A 16782-nucleotide genomic window follows, 5' to 3' on the forward strand; every position below is an offset into this window, starting at 1 on the left:
TAAAGCTGCTGCCATTTTGATGGGATAGTGGTTTGTGCTCTGCTTGATCCCTGTGCTGGTACACAGACCAGTATGGTATATAGTATAATCCAGTTGTTAAAGATGGATATGGATGAGTTCCAGAAACAAAGCTGGAGCAGAAACAGAGGATCATATTTAGAGATCCACATAGCATATCAAAGTTAGTAGGTGGTGATTTGCACAAGGAACCTCTCATCTTGGATGATCCTGTAATTGCTGCTGGATTTTGCCTTGGCTTTGCAAGAGTGATCAAGATCTGTTAGGTTTATTAATACCAAATTAGGAATGCTAATGCTAGGTTACCTTACTGCTGTTTCTAATGGGCTTGGCGTAATTCAGTGCAATCACTGGCACTCATAGGTGTGACACTTCGATTCTTATTTTCCTTCCTCTTTCTAACAACCTTTGCCATGTTCCTCCTCAGCTTGTGACATCAAACTGGTCATAGTCATAGGGCTTTTGACTATTTTTGCTCAGAGTACTGAGAGTTGTGTTCCAGTTTATTTTTATTTTTTAAAGATAAAAAGAAAGGGAAGCGGTTGAATGCTGTTCTCTTTACTGGAGATGTGTTCTTGTCTGGGCAAAAAGGTTTGTGGTCCTTTCGGGAAGCATTGAGACTGAGTTCACAAGATATGCTCCTGGGAACTTGTTCGGCAGCTGGATCTCCTCTGCCTTTGTAAACCTTACAGAAAGTACTTCTGAACAACTGATTATCACAGAAATTGCTGACTGGTCAAGAAGGAGGAGCAATTGGCTTTGGGAAAGCAGTTATTGATCCATAAAAGCAGAATAATTGCAACAAGCAGTAATTAGTGAAATCAAATTTCACTCTGCATTAACTGTCCTTGCATATTTATTATACTGCAGTTGTTGGCTATTTGCCATGTAATTTTGTCACTGGTCTACCATTGATAATGCAGTTTTAAATGCATTGGTAACAAACTGGTCAAGTCATTAAACTTCAGCATCCGTTGCTCAGCCTTGCTTTGCAGTGCCATGGTAACTTGCTGTTAGTCAAGCTTTTGCGAAACTTTGGCAGTGATTCTTGCAGACTATGACAGTGGCACCACGTTATGTCCCAAGATTCTCTGAGTCATGTTAAGATTCAGGAAATGGCCATATAAATAGAGTTCTCCAAATAGTACCTTTACATCATCATCATGTGTTTGTAGTCGGAGGATAAATACTTCCTCATTCCAGTGGTGATATCACTTTTCCAGACCCTCTCTAAAACTAAATATAGTCATAGAAAGTGTCTCTGCACATATAAACTAAAGCGGTTGAGTCATTTAAGACCTTGGAGAATTGGAGAGGATATGCTGTATCATACATCACTGACAGTAACACAGGATGGCTTCATTGTAATTGGCAAAAAAGGGAGGTTCGGTCTTCAAGTTGAAGTGTAAGTTTGGAGGTCTGTAGTTCTGTTACATGTGGACTGGCCTTGCACAGATGATTCTGTCTGTCCGTCTGTTGATCGTTAAACTTACAAAATGCTGCCCATCACTGGGACATCTGGGTACCTTCCACCTGGAGGAGGTTGCAGAGTCCCCAGGCAGCTTCGTGGCACTTCTGGTAACTTCCACTTTTACAAGCTAAGCTCCACTGGCAGTAGTATTCCCTTTTGAAGGGAATAGTAAGGAAGAAGGGGGATCCTTTGGGCCTGATTTTCGTGATTGCTGAATATGTACACTCGTTTCATCACGCAAAACTCCTGAAGCAATTGTGCTGCAGGCTTCCACGGCAGGCTCTCATTCAGAATCATCTAAAATCAGTGGCTTCTCCTCAAAGTGTTGACTTCTAATGTTACAGTTTCCCATTCCTTTAAAAAGGCATTGGGTAGGAGTAAGTGGTATTATAGATAGAATAAATTATGATCAAGTGTTTGGGCCCTGTACAAAAGTCAGTAGCATTTGTTAGATCAAAAGAACTAATGAAGGGTCATGTCAATGAGCAATTCTCCTAAGACCTAAACCTTCCATGTTTATAACTGCTCATTCCCCTACCTTAATTCTTCTGTCATTACTGATGATGGTGGATTCTTGCTACCTGTTCTTACAGTGCAATTCAATCTCAGAAGGCAAACAGTAACATCACTTCAGACTGAAAAGGTGGTTCCCTTCCAAACTTTGGTTGTAGAAATACAGGAAGAAAATCACTGTTTAGGCCTGTAATTTGCTAGATGGCTAGGGGAGCTGATAATCTGGAAAGATCGGAGCTCTGCAATGCTGATAGCACTACCATCAAAACCTGGGGAGGAATGCCTTGCTCCACATTGGACTTTCAATTGAGGAAGGCTGTGAAGACAATTTTTTACTTATAAAAGGAGGAGAAGGTAAAAAAACCCTTCCCATTCTGGTACAAAATCATTGGGCTAAACTAATCAGCATGCTCATTTGCCTGTTGATACTCAGAATGCTTTTCTACTCTGCCGCCTTTTCACAGAAATACTGGTGTTTGAACCATTAGAGAAAAAAGGCACGCTAGGTGAGCAGAGAGCATGTTTCCTTGTCATGTGCTTTGTAAATAGGAATACCAAAACCTCTCTTTGTATCTGGCTTCCACAGATTTCTAAATAGTACTTTACAAGATTTGGGGATGGTATTTTGAGAGAATAAATCTCCCTTTAAAAAAGCCCCAGAGAAGTCTGAAGCTTCAAAAGAAAACTTGGGGGGGGGGGGATACATCTTTCAATCCTACCTGTAAGCCTCAAAGGGAGCAACTTTTCTTTCCAGCATGCCTTGCAGTCCCTTCAGGTAGTGGATCCCAAATGAAGGCAGAGGCCCTAAACAAGTTGTGCCTGGAAGGAGTGGTGCCGGGAGTCCAGCTGATCAGTGGTGTTTGGGATAGTGAGATGGGCAGAATGGGATATACCACCAAAATCAAGTCGTCTTATCAGAAGAATTGGAGAAAACCACTGCCCTAAGGTTTTTCTCTATACCTGAGGGTGGTAGTCTTCTAATTATATGGTCAGATATACAGAAATGGAAGGCTGCTTCTCAAGTTTTGCACTTCAGCTTGCAGATGTAAGGACAAATATTTGTGGGAAGAACAACAGGCAGGTGATGCTTAAGTCTTTCCAGCAAGAACCGAATGCATCCTGCAGTTACAATTCACACTAAGGTGAATTGCATTTAGTATGAATCTTTCTCGTAATTCATTTGGATCTGGCAAATACATATTTTTTTAAAGCATGTATTTTGATTTATTAGGGCATTTCTGATCTCTCTTTTTTTTTCTACAGACAGCAGGAGCTCATTCACCAATTTCTGAAATGCTGGCCTTTCAGTGCTGAAAGGTGCCTCTTGTCAAGCAGTACAAAGAAGTGCTGCCTATGCTAGCTGAGCCAAGGGAGGGATTTGTACGTTTGCTGTCATTATGGGGAAGTTCATGGGTAGGTAAATGGTAATTTTCCAAACCAGAATTTGGCACAGTAAAATTAATTTTTTCTTCCCCTGGAACAAAAAGATTTAGAGTTGTTACTGGGCATAGTGATTTGTTCTCTCTGAGATCCAGCAGGAAACAAATTGGGGAAAAAGCAAACACAGCAGTGTCTTTGCCTGCAGTTCCCGCTTCTTGCTTGCAGAAGCCTTACCAGTATTTGTGTGTTATCTAGGTGTTGAAGGGAAAATGTCCTCCTCCTCAGCCTTCAGGTTACCCTCTCTCTAGCAATAATTAGTCTTTGCACTGCCTGAAAAAATGTGTGTGAGGCATTAGGTTAGCACTTCAGGTGCAGGAGAGCTTCTTGTGAATTGCCAAGAAATACTCTGTTATAGTAACTAAACAGGGAAATTAATGGTAGCATAAGTTCAGCATTGATGTGTTCAGCTTTGTCTTACAGGGAAGAAATTTTTATTGTTTCCTTGCCAGTACGCTGCCCTCTGACCCAGGTAACACCATAAGCAACTGCTTTATGCTGATGTCTGATCTGTGTCCAGAAGAGATCCGGGGAGGTCAGCGTTCATTTCTTCTATCTTAAGCTAAATTGGGCTGTGCTTACAGCTTTTTGCATTTTAGTGTGTGGCATTCCCCCTTGTATGTACCTTCTCTGTTTCCAAGACATCACTCATAAAAGGAGGCAGCATCTGGCATGAGCTCAAGGAACACGAATATTTAGGGCTTATATTTAGCCCTGTTTCTTTTGGTGTTTGTTTGTTCTTTGGAAGATTTTCTAAGATGCAGGGACAGGCAGGATATAGAAGCATATGATGTGGCCAGCCCTGGATTATGGTATCTTTTGTAAAGCGTTTTAGCCTTTAGTGGCATTCATTCTCTACCCTCCCCTGGCTGTAAGGAGCAGGGAGATTTGCCACAGACCAGGCCAGAATCAGCTTGGTGATCTAAGCAAGTTTGTTATTTATTTTCCTGTAGCATCTGTATGCTCCTTTCAGGGCCAAACCAACTGTATTTGAAGTGTGTTAATATAAATATTCCTTATGACCTTATTGGGTACAAAGACAGGCCAGGAGGAAATTGTAAGTTAAACAAAATTAGTTAAATTTTAGCACTGAAACACATATCCTGATGCCGGAAGAAAGAAATGGAGGGAAACTTTCCAGCCATTCTTGTGGCATAGTTTTATCATTAGAGCATTTTGGGGGCAGTGCATTTGGAAGAGTCTGCGAAGCAAAGCAGAACTAAATTACTTATCACCTCATATCCATGCAGACAGTATGTGCTAAATCATCAGGAGATATCTTCTCCCTGTATTTCCAACTAGAGCAGCCTCAGTGTGAGCCCTGCATGCTTCCAGCAAGAGACTTCTGCGAGCAAACCACAGAACAAAACAGCTGAAGAGCCCCTTTCTCCATGCAGCTTTTGGGGAGAATCTTTTGTTTAAACAAAAGGAACTGAGCCAGTAGTGTCTGGAAGTACGCGGGCTTCCTGCTGAGATGTAAATCACTTTTGATTCTGTCTGGAAGATAGATTCTGGGAACACAAATGAGTGACTTGGGGAGCTGAGAGATGGGAAGAGTTGTTGGTGACAACCTTTACATGGTGTGAGAGGGTGGTGGCTCTCTTTATACCCTGACAGTGCTCCAAAAGGAAGGAGAAGGGTCTCGTCCTGCTACTGAAGGGGCACAATCTCCTTGGAATTGAGTCAAGTTGGAAAAAAAACAAGTTAAAAGGTTTGCCCTTGGCTGGTGTTTTTGGGTTACCAACTATTATACTTGCACTGTGTTAGCACGTGGGAGCCCAATGTGAGCTTGGTGTACCCTGTAAACATGGAGCAAGAAAGTAGCTCCTTCCTTAGACGGCTCACAATGTTATTTGTCACATTTCTGTGTTATTTTTAAGATGGCTTTCTTGCCAATGTTGCTGTGTGAAAACCCTGCACAAGCTTTTGGGAGACAGGCTGATAATGCATGCAGTGGCCTCGGATGCAGTAACAGCAAATGGGAGGAACAAAAAAGAAGGGAAAAAACTTGTTTAATCATTTTTTCCTTTTTTCCCCCGAAGTATAGCACAGAAGGTTTCAGGTATCAGTGATGATGACAGCAGTGGGTCACCACTTCTTCAGGCAGAAGTGGTAACTTTCTGTATGCCGGAAAAAAGCCTGGACTTCGTGGCAGTCCTGCCCGGGGTCCTCTGGCCGAGGAAGCTGCCAGTCAGGGTGGGATTTTGTAGGCAAGCAGGAGCACATGCAGTGCTGGTTCCCTGAACAGGGTGTGCTAATTCTGCGTGACCAGTGGGTGCATCTGTGCTAGCCCTAATGTAGTCAGAGCAGGTAGTAACATCAGTAAGACATAGTTGCGTGGGCTTCATTCAGCCCAGGGTATCAGGTAATGGATATATGCACTGGGCACCTAAGTAGGCTTGTAGTACCAAGTAGGTACCCTTGTTGCTACCTGTGATGAAGCTTGCTATGGCTTCTTCAGCTGGCAAGTTCAAAGCCTGCGTGAAGGTGGCTGCGCGAAGTCCAGTTACGCTTTGGATGCTGTGTAGACACACTAAGAGGATGGTGCCTGCGCAGAAGGGTGCAGGTGTGGTGGTAGTAGAGAGAGGCTACAGCAGTAGTATCAGGAGAGGCAGTGGAAAGTCTCTTTGCTGTTCTGCCTTCCTTACTAGGTAGGATAAAACTAACTTAAGAACAACTATGTTTGCTGCAAAGGGACCTCCTGTGGATTTATTTTGGAAACCCTGATGTTTCTCTGCCTAGAGCAAAGTAAAAAAGCTTTTAAATGGAAACATACACCCTGTCCCCTCTCTTCACTTTATTCTTTTGTAATAGTCGGCTAATTTTCTTACTGACAATATGAAGCTACAGTAGGCTGTGACCCTTTAGTGTAAATCAGGAGTAATCCCAACGAAGTCATTGGTATTTCCCTGGTGTCCAAGGAACTTAGGGAGCCTAAGAGGCTAATTACAAAAGGCGTTATGTATTTTAACTTGCTCTTGAAGGGAGTGGCCACATTCTTGTCGTCTTTGCCAGTGTGACACCAGGGAAAGTACAGTGGTGTGACCAAGGAGACAATAAATGAAAGGGACTTGACCTTGGTTTGGTATTGCAAGTGCCAAACTTTTTGAAACATGAGTTGCTTTATAAAAAAATCTTACTGGCTTTGCAAGTGGATTTGAGCTGGCTGAGGGGTGTTTTAGCTATGTAGTAAGTGACAAACTTTCCTAACTTCAGGGTAGGACTCTGTCCTGGTTTGGGGAGTGTTCCCACACAACAGCACAAGGCTGCTGGCTCCATTTTAAATAACCCTCTCTACTGCCCAAAATAATGAGGTGTTTCTTCAGTCATTCTTACTGTAACACATGAAAGCAAGTACAAGTGAATAATCCATGGAGGTTTAAGATGCCCCAAGCAAGGATGAATCAGTTTTGTAGGTCACGCTCTCCTCACTGAGGGTTCAGAAGTCTATCTTGTTCTTTGCTGAGGCTTGGGATCATACTGGATTTGATAGTAAAGTTTGTTGTCATGAACAATCAGCTTCACGTGAATGTTCGTATCACTAGTACACAGAAAACAAGAAGCAAGACTGAAAGGTGATTTTTTTTTTTCCCAATATTTAAGCTGAAGTTCACTTGTTCTTTTGCAGTCAATTGGACTCCCGCTGACCTATTTCTGTGCCCCTAACAGTGTGCCAAAAGATTAGACGCAGGTGAAAGATAGCTAAAATAAGAGTGAGAAGCGCCAAACTAGATTCTTCCCGCAAGTGATGTCAGTCATTACTAGATGTCCACTAAACATAAAGTAGCTCCTTTATAGGATGGAAAATGTTAGGTTCATACAGTGCATGTACAAAGGCTTTGCATGCCAGATAATAATTATGATAGAAAAACAACAGTGATGGAGTCGACAAGGGAACTACTCCAAGTCCTCTGACATCTGTTTAAGTCCCTTCTCAGTGTCCTTCTGCTCTTACTGTTGAGAGCATGTGACCTCTAGGCCTGGCAGGCATGTTTGTAATTAATGTTTCCAATGTCATCCTGATGCTGTTTGATGCGCCACAGAAAACATGTGTTCCCATGAAGCCGGGCTGTCATGTGGACTGCTCAAGGGTAGCACTGAACTTTCATCAGGCTACTGCAATATAAGCCAGTCTCTGTGCAGAATAATAAAAGCAAGCCTTGGTAGAGAAGCGGGTGACCTGGGATTCTTAGGGTAAAAGCAGGTTTGAAGACGGAAGGGCATCAGCTTGTCAGGGAGATCCATGAAGAGAGTCTACCAGGATTCTTAATGTTGTGAAAGTAAAATAACTACAAATATATGGTTGTATAAAAGAGTGCTCATCTGCTGGGAAGTTAATTACCCTGGGACAGTGTAAAGGCAGAAAATGTTCATAGCCTTCCTTTTCAGTAGGCTTCATGAATATTGGCTGCTGCCTTTTTTTGGATGCCTGTTACTGGAGACTTTTAGAGCACCCACAGCTGCAAGTGAGGTAATGGACGCTGTGGAAATCAATTCCAAATTAAGTGCCCCAAACTGGCAGTCACCTAGCAATCGGGCGTAAAAAGATAAATGCTCAACTGGGTCACACCACTGTTCATATCTGGCCCTGGATTCTTCTCCAACAGTGCCCAAAGGATGTGCTGATCAGGGAGAGCACAGGAGCCTGGCCCCTGTCCGCAGCCTGCTCCCTTGCACTCTCCTGTATCCACCACTCTTGTGTTAGGAGGAGCATCCTTGCCTGTTCCCTGTGCTGTTTGTCTATGGACCCATTGTCCTTGGATTTGTCTAATCCCTTTTTGAACCTGCTGATACTGTCTGTCTGTGGCAGATGTTATAGGTCATCACTGTGACAGTAAATTCCAGGAATTCACTACTGTCTCAGTAGAAATGTACCTTCTTTTATTAATTTTAAATTATTTCCTGCTAGTTTCAGTGAATGCCTCCCACATTAATAATACTGAATTTAGTGAAAAACAGCTCTATGAGTACCTTATCCACAGCCTTCATAATTTTGTAAATCTAGACCATATCCCCGTCAGACTTTTCCTTTTTAAGCTGAAGATCCTCAGACTTTGCAGTTTCTCTCAGTAAAGCAGCTCCTCTGTCCCCTTAATCATTGCAGTTGCCTGTCTATGTACCTTTCCTGTGTCCACTTTGTCTTTCTTAAAATGCAGACACCAGAAATACCCCCAGTGCTTGGGAGGCTTGTAGACTTCGTGCAGATTGCAGAATTCAGCACGCAGAAGAACCATCACAGCTGCCAGTTTGAATATTCACTGGGCACGGAGATGGAAATACATTTGTAAAACACTAAAATAATAACAGCAGTTTGTAATATATTTGATATTTCATACTGTAAGTATGAATGGCACATTACAGAAAAACAGAGATAGGGCGGGTCGAAATAACATAGCACTCTGTGAACAAAATGGTTTAACACATGGTCCCAACCCTGCAAGCATTTCCAGCTGTAGTGTTGCCAAGAGCAATCACATGAATTTGTAGGGACTATTCATGGTAGTAAGCCACATTGTTGCCTCTGAACCCATGATGCTTAGGTGTGCACATACATATGTGCATATATAGATAGGTAAGGACTTTTTTTAAGCCTTGTTGTATTTTGCCAATGTAAATGTCTGTGCCTTAGAAAGGCAGAGTGAAGGTTGGCTTAATTGTGTGGAAAGACTGCAGGAATTTCCCCTTTGTGTACAAAATTGATAGCTAGACTGAGGTAATGTTTTACGCTGTTTAAGATTAGGAATAGATCTGAAGGTCCCTAAACTTGACCATATGGGTAGGGATTTTTAAATCTGGTGATCTGTTTTGTAGTGAGAATTATTTTTGCCAAGCTTTGTTGTACCATTGTTCCCTGCAGATGGAGGTTTAACCCTGAAGGGGTGACTTCGCATAGTAAGGACTATCACTTTTTTGGCTTTGCCCACTGGAATAGCGAAGAAATATCCTGTTCTTGCTGCGTGATCATCTTCATGTGGATTTTAACCCCTACATCCTCTGAATGTTGTTTGCATGCCTCGAGCTTGGTTAGTTATGTCCTGGTTTTGGTAGATAGTTTCCTGAAAGCATTAAAGACCACCGCTCTTGCCAGAGATCAGCTGTGAAGTTTTACCCTACTGACCTATGGTCCAAGGATAGCTGTGTTTTTTATTGGAAGTTACATATAGAGTGTATCAGGTTTGATTTACTAATTGGTAAGGAGAAAACTGAAAGAAGCACTTTGCGTGAAAGGCATCGCGTTACTCGTCAGCATTCTCAATCCTTTGTGCATAGGGAGAAGTGACAGTATACATCAATTTGAATTTCAAAATTTTCTGTCAAGGTAACAGGAGAACTAATTTACAGTCAAAGTTTTGTCCAGTAAACTTTGTCTTATGAATCTTATTTCCAGTGTTTTAAAAAGAGCAGCACATTTTCTAGCATAAATATGGTCTACTTCGGCACATCTTTCATTCATTTTTTCTGCCTTTTCCCACTTCATTGTGAATGATAATCCATCCAAAAAGCTGCAATGGCTTTATGGTGCAGCTGCACTCCATGTATAAGCAGTTTGGCTGCCTTCCCAAAATGGCACATTTCAACCATGACTGTCGTAAAAGCTGCTACCAAGGATTCTAACCATACTGATAGACTTGTGTTTGGACCAGCTTCATTATATTTTTAAGTCAGGTCATATTCAGGAATATTCCTGGCCCCTGGCTACATGGTACAGTAACACTGAAATTTCATCTCTTGGGATATCAGCTGTCATTTTTGAGTCATTGAGAAATGAGTTTGATGATATCTACCCAGTCCTTGGTGAAGCATTTGCTCCTAGGACCATCTGCCCCTTTAATAGAGTTGTCATTTCAGCATTGCTTCAATTTCTGCAGCAGCTGCCCATTGATAATAAGTCAGATGCGGGGATGTCGCAGAGGAGAACAGCAGAGCCTGACTGCAGTGCTGTCGTTGCCTTCAGCTCATTCTGCCAGTACATCATCTCCCCAGTTAATGAAATCCCCGTTGCGCTCTCTGCCTGATCCACCCTTCAGATTTCTTCTTGAACCGTCTCCAGCCAGAGAGGCAAGTCATGTGGTAGCTCAGACCAGATGCCTTTTTCATGGCCTCCACTTACAGTGAGCCTCTTTCTGTGCCTTCTGAGATGTGTTTTTTAGCTTGGCTTGGCTAACTCAAATTAAAACATTGGCAAAGATATGGGAATTTAATGTTTTGCATGGATTAGCATTTCTGAGTTCTTTTTTTAGGCTTGAGCTTGAACTGATAATCTCTGTTTGTTACTAGACTTGCCAGACATCTGCCTTTCAGCTGTCCAAGTGAGCATCCTACAGAACCACTGCAAATCCAAGCTGTCCGGTTCGTAGCACTCCAACTCTATTGAGCCCCGCAGTGACTCCCACAGGGCATGAGGGACTGGTGCTAATCCTGTGTGCTTTGGGACGTAGGCTTTTTGTCGGCTGTTTAGCCCGAGTGAAAAACATGTGTTTTTATAAACAGCCCCAATGTGAGTGACTTTCAGCAGTGCTTCTCTTACAGGTGTCCTCTGTTACCAGGCACAAGTGTGCCAAACAAGTGTTATGAAATAATGCAGTGTGGGAAGGGTTGTTGCAATAGTTTGCCTGTTAGTTCTGAGATTTGGGAGGTGCCAATTAACTTCTGTGTCCTGCTGCTGATTTTCTGCCTCCTTTATAGTGGAGGCCTGTGTCAATTAACTTTAGAAGGTCTCCATTTATTCATCTGGTCTAGAAGTCGTGTATTTAGTCTTGACTGGTTACCTACCAAGGCTCTTTGTAGGTAGTAGAAAGACGGGCACCATCCTAAAATGTGTGCCTAAATTAGATAAGGTAAATAGCCTTCTGGCAGTGTGTATCTCTGTCTGTCTGAGTCCAGAGAAATCTCAGATTATTAGTTGAGACTAGTCGCTTAACTTTGTGATGACAGAAAGGAGCAGAAATTAATCCAGGGTTTGTAGTCTCTCTGTGCCTCTTTTCACAGGCTGTACAAATCATTAATGATTATCTGCTGTTTTGCAGGATGTTGTGGTTGGTAATGATGAAGTGCCCAGAGATTTTATAAGTAACTGAGTTATGCAGACGGGAAACCTGCCCCCATGTAGGCAGAGGTGACCCAAATGAAGTGACAGTGGCTTCTTTTGAGTGGGAAATCAAAAAAGAGAACATTTATCCTCTTCCCAAACAGCTAGCTTTATAAAATTTATAAAGCCAAAAGCATAAGCAGCTTCTGTGGCTAACTTGGCTCCATTTTCTGCTCCCTTACAGTCGAAGTCTTTCATAGATGTACACATTTCTGTATGTGCACCATCTGATCACAAATCTTCTGCCTCCACCCAAGTTTTGGGAGTGAATGTATTCCCCTTTTTTTTTCTTTTCTTCCTTCTGTAGTTCTTTCCTTTCTCTGATTTGAGTGCTGGTTTTGAGGACTAGGAGGATAAATTATAACAGAGATGGTATCTTGATTCTCTGATGGGTGATTTAGGTGCAGATGGACTCCAGTTACCACTTCCTTTGATTTATATATTTTTTTTTTTTTTTTCTATTCCTCCCTATGGTCACATGGAAGGCTCTGAGGAGCTCTGTGCACATTGTTGGGCTGCTTTGCCCGGGACTTCTAGCTGCTTTTTTGGCCTTTGGGTCACTTTCCAGGCAGAAAGAGGGTAGTAATTGCTTTTATGGTTGCAGCAGTCATTGCCTATTAACAGAATAGACTGTTACACAGAAGTGCTGCATGCTTCCAACCCTTTTGGGATCGTAATAATCCTTCCTGTGAGAGGATCTCACACCCTGGTTTTCTGGGGTTTGTGAAAAAGGCACTGATGTCTTTCTGTCTTTGAAAAGTACGGTCAAGTTCATTGGGCCCAGCCATCAGGGAGCTGGGTATCTCCTGGCCGGAGCTGACTGCATGAGTAGGGGGCAAGTTGCCGCATGGGACCCTGAGCACTTGGTGCGTCCTGCACAGTCGTGGGAGTCGTGAGGCTCTTGGGCTTCTGTTTGGTCTCATTCAGCCCAGCGGGGTAGTGATGAAGACATGCCACCAGGTGGTTTAGCTCAGTACCTGCTGCTGAAAGAAGTATGAAGGCATTACAGCATTGCCTGGTGGGTTTTGGCTATGTGTTTCATGCCACCTGATAACCTGGAAAAGGCTTCAAGGAAGCTGCAATGCACAATGCCTTGCATGCCAGGTAAGACCTGCTTAGTCACAATTAGTTGGGTTTTCCTTCTAGATCAGATTCACGTTGGCTTAGCAGAAACTGGTCCACCAATGCCAGATGCCATATTCGGTCGCGCCTCTGAGGCACTATTTGAAAACAGCTTCATCAGTCTGGAGAAGAACAGTCTGTTTCTTTTAGCGTGAGACCTGGTGTGGAATGACAAATAGTTTTTTTGCTTGCCCTATCCTGCTCTGCTTTCATCACAAAAATTATTTTGTGAAAAATTTCCTGGTTGGTTGCAAAAGCCACCCAAGGACTCAGATTTGTGTATTTGCACAGCTATAACCCCAGCAGGGCATGACTCATGGGCAATAGGAACTGCTGGAAATGTCTTCCCACTCATTTGTGTCTGTGCTTATTGAGGAAAGTGGGGAATCAAGTTAAGGCTTCCATGTGCTTTTCCGTAGAAACCTGCTACACTGGCTTTCAGTTGTGATACAAATATGTCACTTCCCACCAGGCAGTTTGCACGTTGTGCTGTCCTTGATCCCCTTAGTGGTACTGCCTTCCTCGCCATGAACAGGAGATGTGACACTTCTCATTTACTCCGAAGTACGCTCCTGGTGACACTTTTCCACATGTGCTACGTGATGAGAAGGGAAGAACATTTTCCCTCAGAGGTGCACATTATGCTTGTGCCACAAGAGCTGCCTTTAAAGAGGCTGACATGTTATGGCACTCGCACAGCTGGGGTTGTTTTGAAGCTGTGTGTAGTGCATGTGAGACCTTCTCCAGGTGTCTTACTGTTAGATGTCTTGCACTTCATCTTCCTCTGGAGAACTCCCCCTTGCAAAGCAAAACCCCCACGGCACGCAGGGTAAGTTGGCAATCTGGTAGGTGTTGAAGAAAGCCCTGTGTTTTTTAACTTACTCCACTTTGCATCTCACTCACAGACACACACTAATTACATTATTAAGGGACAACTTTGACTCCTTTTTTTCATTAAAGTTGTATATTATGACCTGGTCTGATCTCAGACAGCATACCCATACCACCTCTATGTTTATCTATTTTGTGGTAACAGTGCTGGGTCTTTATCTGGGGCAGGGAGCTGCTGAATGTGAACTCTGAGCCCTGAGACTTCCTCCTCTTTCTCTGAATGCTCACAGGATCTTGCATTTTGGCATTTGGCCACAGATTGAAACGCTCTGTGGCCTGCTGTGACCCTGTAACTGCATAAATCAGCCCTAGAATTTGGCTTCTGATCATCATTTTTTGTTTTATTGTTTATTGTATTCCTAATGCAGTGATGTATAAGGAGACAAGAGTTTTTGAAAGAGGATTTAGGTCAAGCTGAAAGAAATTGCTATTAAATGACATTGATTTTTGTTTTATATAATTGGGACTCTTTTTTGAAGTCCTTCTTTAAATATTTAGTGACACTTTTTCCTCTTTAACTCAAGGGTCAGTGTCTCGTATTGGCTGATTGTGTGGGTTCCCTTGCCAGCATGCAGAGGTTGCCAATTGTTTCTTTTCATCTTACCAGGCTTGGCTTTCCACCATGTCTGTAAGCAGTGCTTGAGTATCGTATCCAGATGATGGTCCAGCTCCCTGCAGCTAGACACTGCTCACTGACTTCCTCTAACAAGCTTTTCTTTGCTGGCTGGGATACTCTTAAGCCCTTCTTGTGTTACTCAAGATGGGTCGGGGAAAGGCCATGTGTTAGCATAGTTTTTGGTTTCCTGCTCGTATAGCTTATTCTCTGCTCGGCACCTTGTGTATTAACTGGCAGCTCTGCAGGCTGAATCTAAATCCCTTCCTGGTCAGAACTACTGCATTTTCTAGAAAAGAGTAGAACATCAGTTGTGTGTGTCCGTGTCCTGTCCCCCCCGCCCCCTTTTTTTTGTGTCCTGAGATGTCCACTTTATTATCGTGACACATACATTGTACCTGCAAAGGTAAAGACATGCACTGCTGAACAGTCATAGCTTTTTAGTCATGGGCAGTTTTGATATATCCTTGAGCTGGATTTGAAGTTCTGTGAAAAGCAGAACTAATGAAACCTGATACTCACTTTTTCCTATGTGGAATTATTGAATATGTAAAAAAATCATCAGGAGTCAGATGGACAAAGATACCGGTCTACAAACAAATGTACAAAAAGTGTGGTCCCATGAGCTTTGTTTCCTTATGAAATTAGCCTAAAAATGATTCTGTGGCCAGTCCTACCTCACGCTGTCTTAGGAAAAAAAGGTACTGAGAATTGAACCTCTGAAGCTTTCTCATGGCCAAGCTAGTTTGCAGGTTGTTTGCAAGATGTTAAGAAATGGGAGCTTTGTCCCCTCTCCTGCGCTATTCTGTTAATTTCTTTAGTCTCTGATTCGTATCTTCACTGGCTAAACCTTAAGTATTTGAATGAATAAAACTTTACTATACAGAAATATTTTGTCCCAAATGTTCTCAATAGGATTGGTAAGTTTAAAAACAACAACAACAACAAACCAGGGAACCCCCCCCCCCACCAACCCCAAACAAAGCCACCAAACCAACCTCCCAACAAAACAAGCAAACAAAAACCTGTTATACCAGATACTGTAAAGTTTACCTCACTGTAAGTTGAAACCATTTCTAAGATGAAGTGTTGCAGTTGTAGATGTGTGCAGGTGCAGGTTCAAGATGCTACGTCTTGTCTCCAGTTGCAACCACAGAGGTGCGATACAGCTTCTGCAGTGGAGCTGGCCAACTTCCCTGGTCCTAATGCTCCAACATGAAAAATGTCCCAGTGTAATGTTTTATTATGAGATCTGGGTTTCATGTAGTTAAAACGTGCCTAGAAGCTCAGCATTGTATCGGTGATATTTAATTATATGCCAAGGAGCTTGTATGAATTGATAGGATCTGGCTTCCAAGACAAACCAGCATTTGAAGCACCTTCTCATGGTGGGCAAAGCACACCTAAGTGTTCCTCAGGAGTCCCTGCCCACGCACTTCTCCTCTGGACCTTTCAGGGGCATGCAGGCGGCAGAGACACCACTGCAGTCTTTCTGTGCTCTGCTCACTAATGCAGGGGAAAAGTTTTGTCCCCTTTCTACACCCACGTGCATTTGTATGCACTGAAGTGGCGAGTGAAAGCTTTAGCCTGTCTTGACTGGCTGTGCAGAAGCCATGCAAAGCCAAAATTCACATTTGTATGCATTGGATTTCTCCTTGTTGTCACTACCTTTGATCCCACTGTGAAGTGGCAGTGGAGAGGGACAAATGGGGACAGGCAGTTCTTGCGGAGGGAAATGAGAAGAAGCTGCAGGTGGTTTTGTGTGGAAAATTAAATTAAGCCCTAGTGAGGCAACTGGAGCAGGGTCTTGCCCAAGGAGGGAGAAGCCAACCCCTCCTGCTCCCCTGCCCCTGTAATGCTGGGACTCATACTCTCCCCAAGGACATTTTGAGTGTGTTATGCAGAGGTGGTCTTCCTTGTGAGCTTCAGTGGAAATGTCAGATAAGTTGCAGTGGCTGTTTGTGACAAATGAATAGCTGCAGACAAGATAGGGGTTGCCCAGCCTCTTTGTGCTAAAACTGCCTGATCCTATTGAAATGTTTTATAGGGAGACAAAGCCCAATGCTGAAGACAGGACTTAATTGCGTAATTCCTTTGGGGGGGGGGATAAAAAGTGCTTCCAATGCAGATCGAGTCCCCTAAAGGGACTGCAAATTAATGGCTGAGAAGCCTTAGCTGAACTCAATCAGTGGGAAGTTGTCTCTGGTCATTCAGGGAGATAGTCAAAGTCATTTCAGTTTTAATTGGATATGGTATTCCTCTTCCCTTCCTTTCATAATCGGCATCAGGGGCTCATGCACTTGCAGACTGGTTGTGAGGTTGTCGGTGTTTTGTGGCTCACACAGGTATCTGGCACTGGGACCCGAGCATCAGTCTGCGGGGAAACATTCCTGCAACAAAGCCGTGCCAGGCTGCCTGTGCCTGACTCACTAACATGATCACCCTTTTGTAAAGCAGGCATACCCCATGCTCTTCATGCTGCTATGTGCCAGGGTTTTTTCTAGCCAGTTATGGCAACTGGGGTTGAACTTGTGTTCTGCGGAGGCACTTCAAGGGTGTTGGAGGATGGTCCGATGCCTTTGCTTTTCTGGCTCAGGGGACAGCGGAGGTGAGATTCTAACCAGTGTC

This window comes from Haliaeetus leucocephalus, unplaced genomic scaffold (assembly GCF_000737465.1).
Source record: "Haliaeetus leucocephalus isolate CR32 unplaced genomic scaffold, Haliaeetus_leucocephalus-4.0 Scaffold373, whole genome shotgun sequence".
NCBI classification, from domain to species: domain Eukaryota; kingdom Metazoa; phylum Chordata; class Aves; order Accipitriformes; family Accipitridae; genus Haliaeetus; species Haliaeetus leucocephalus.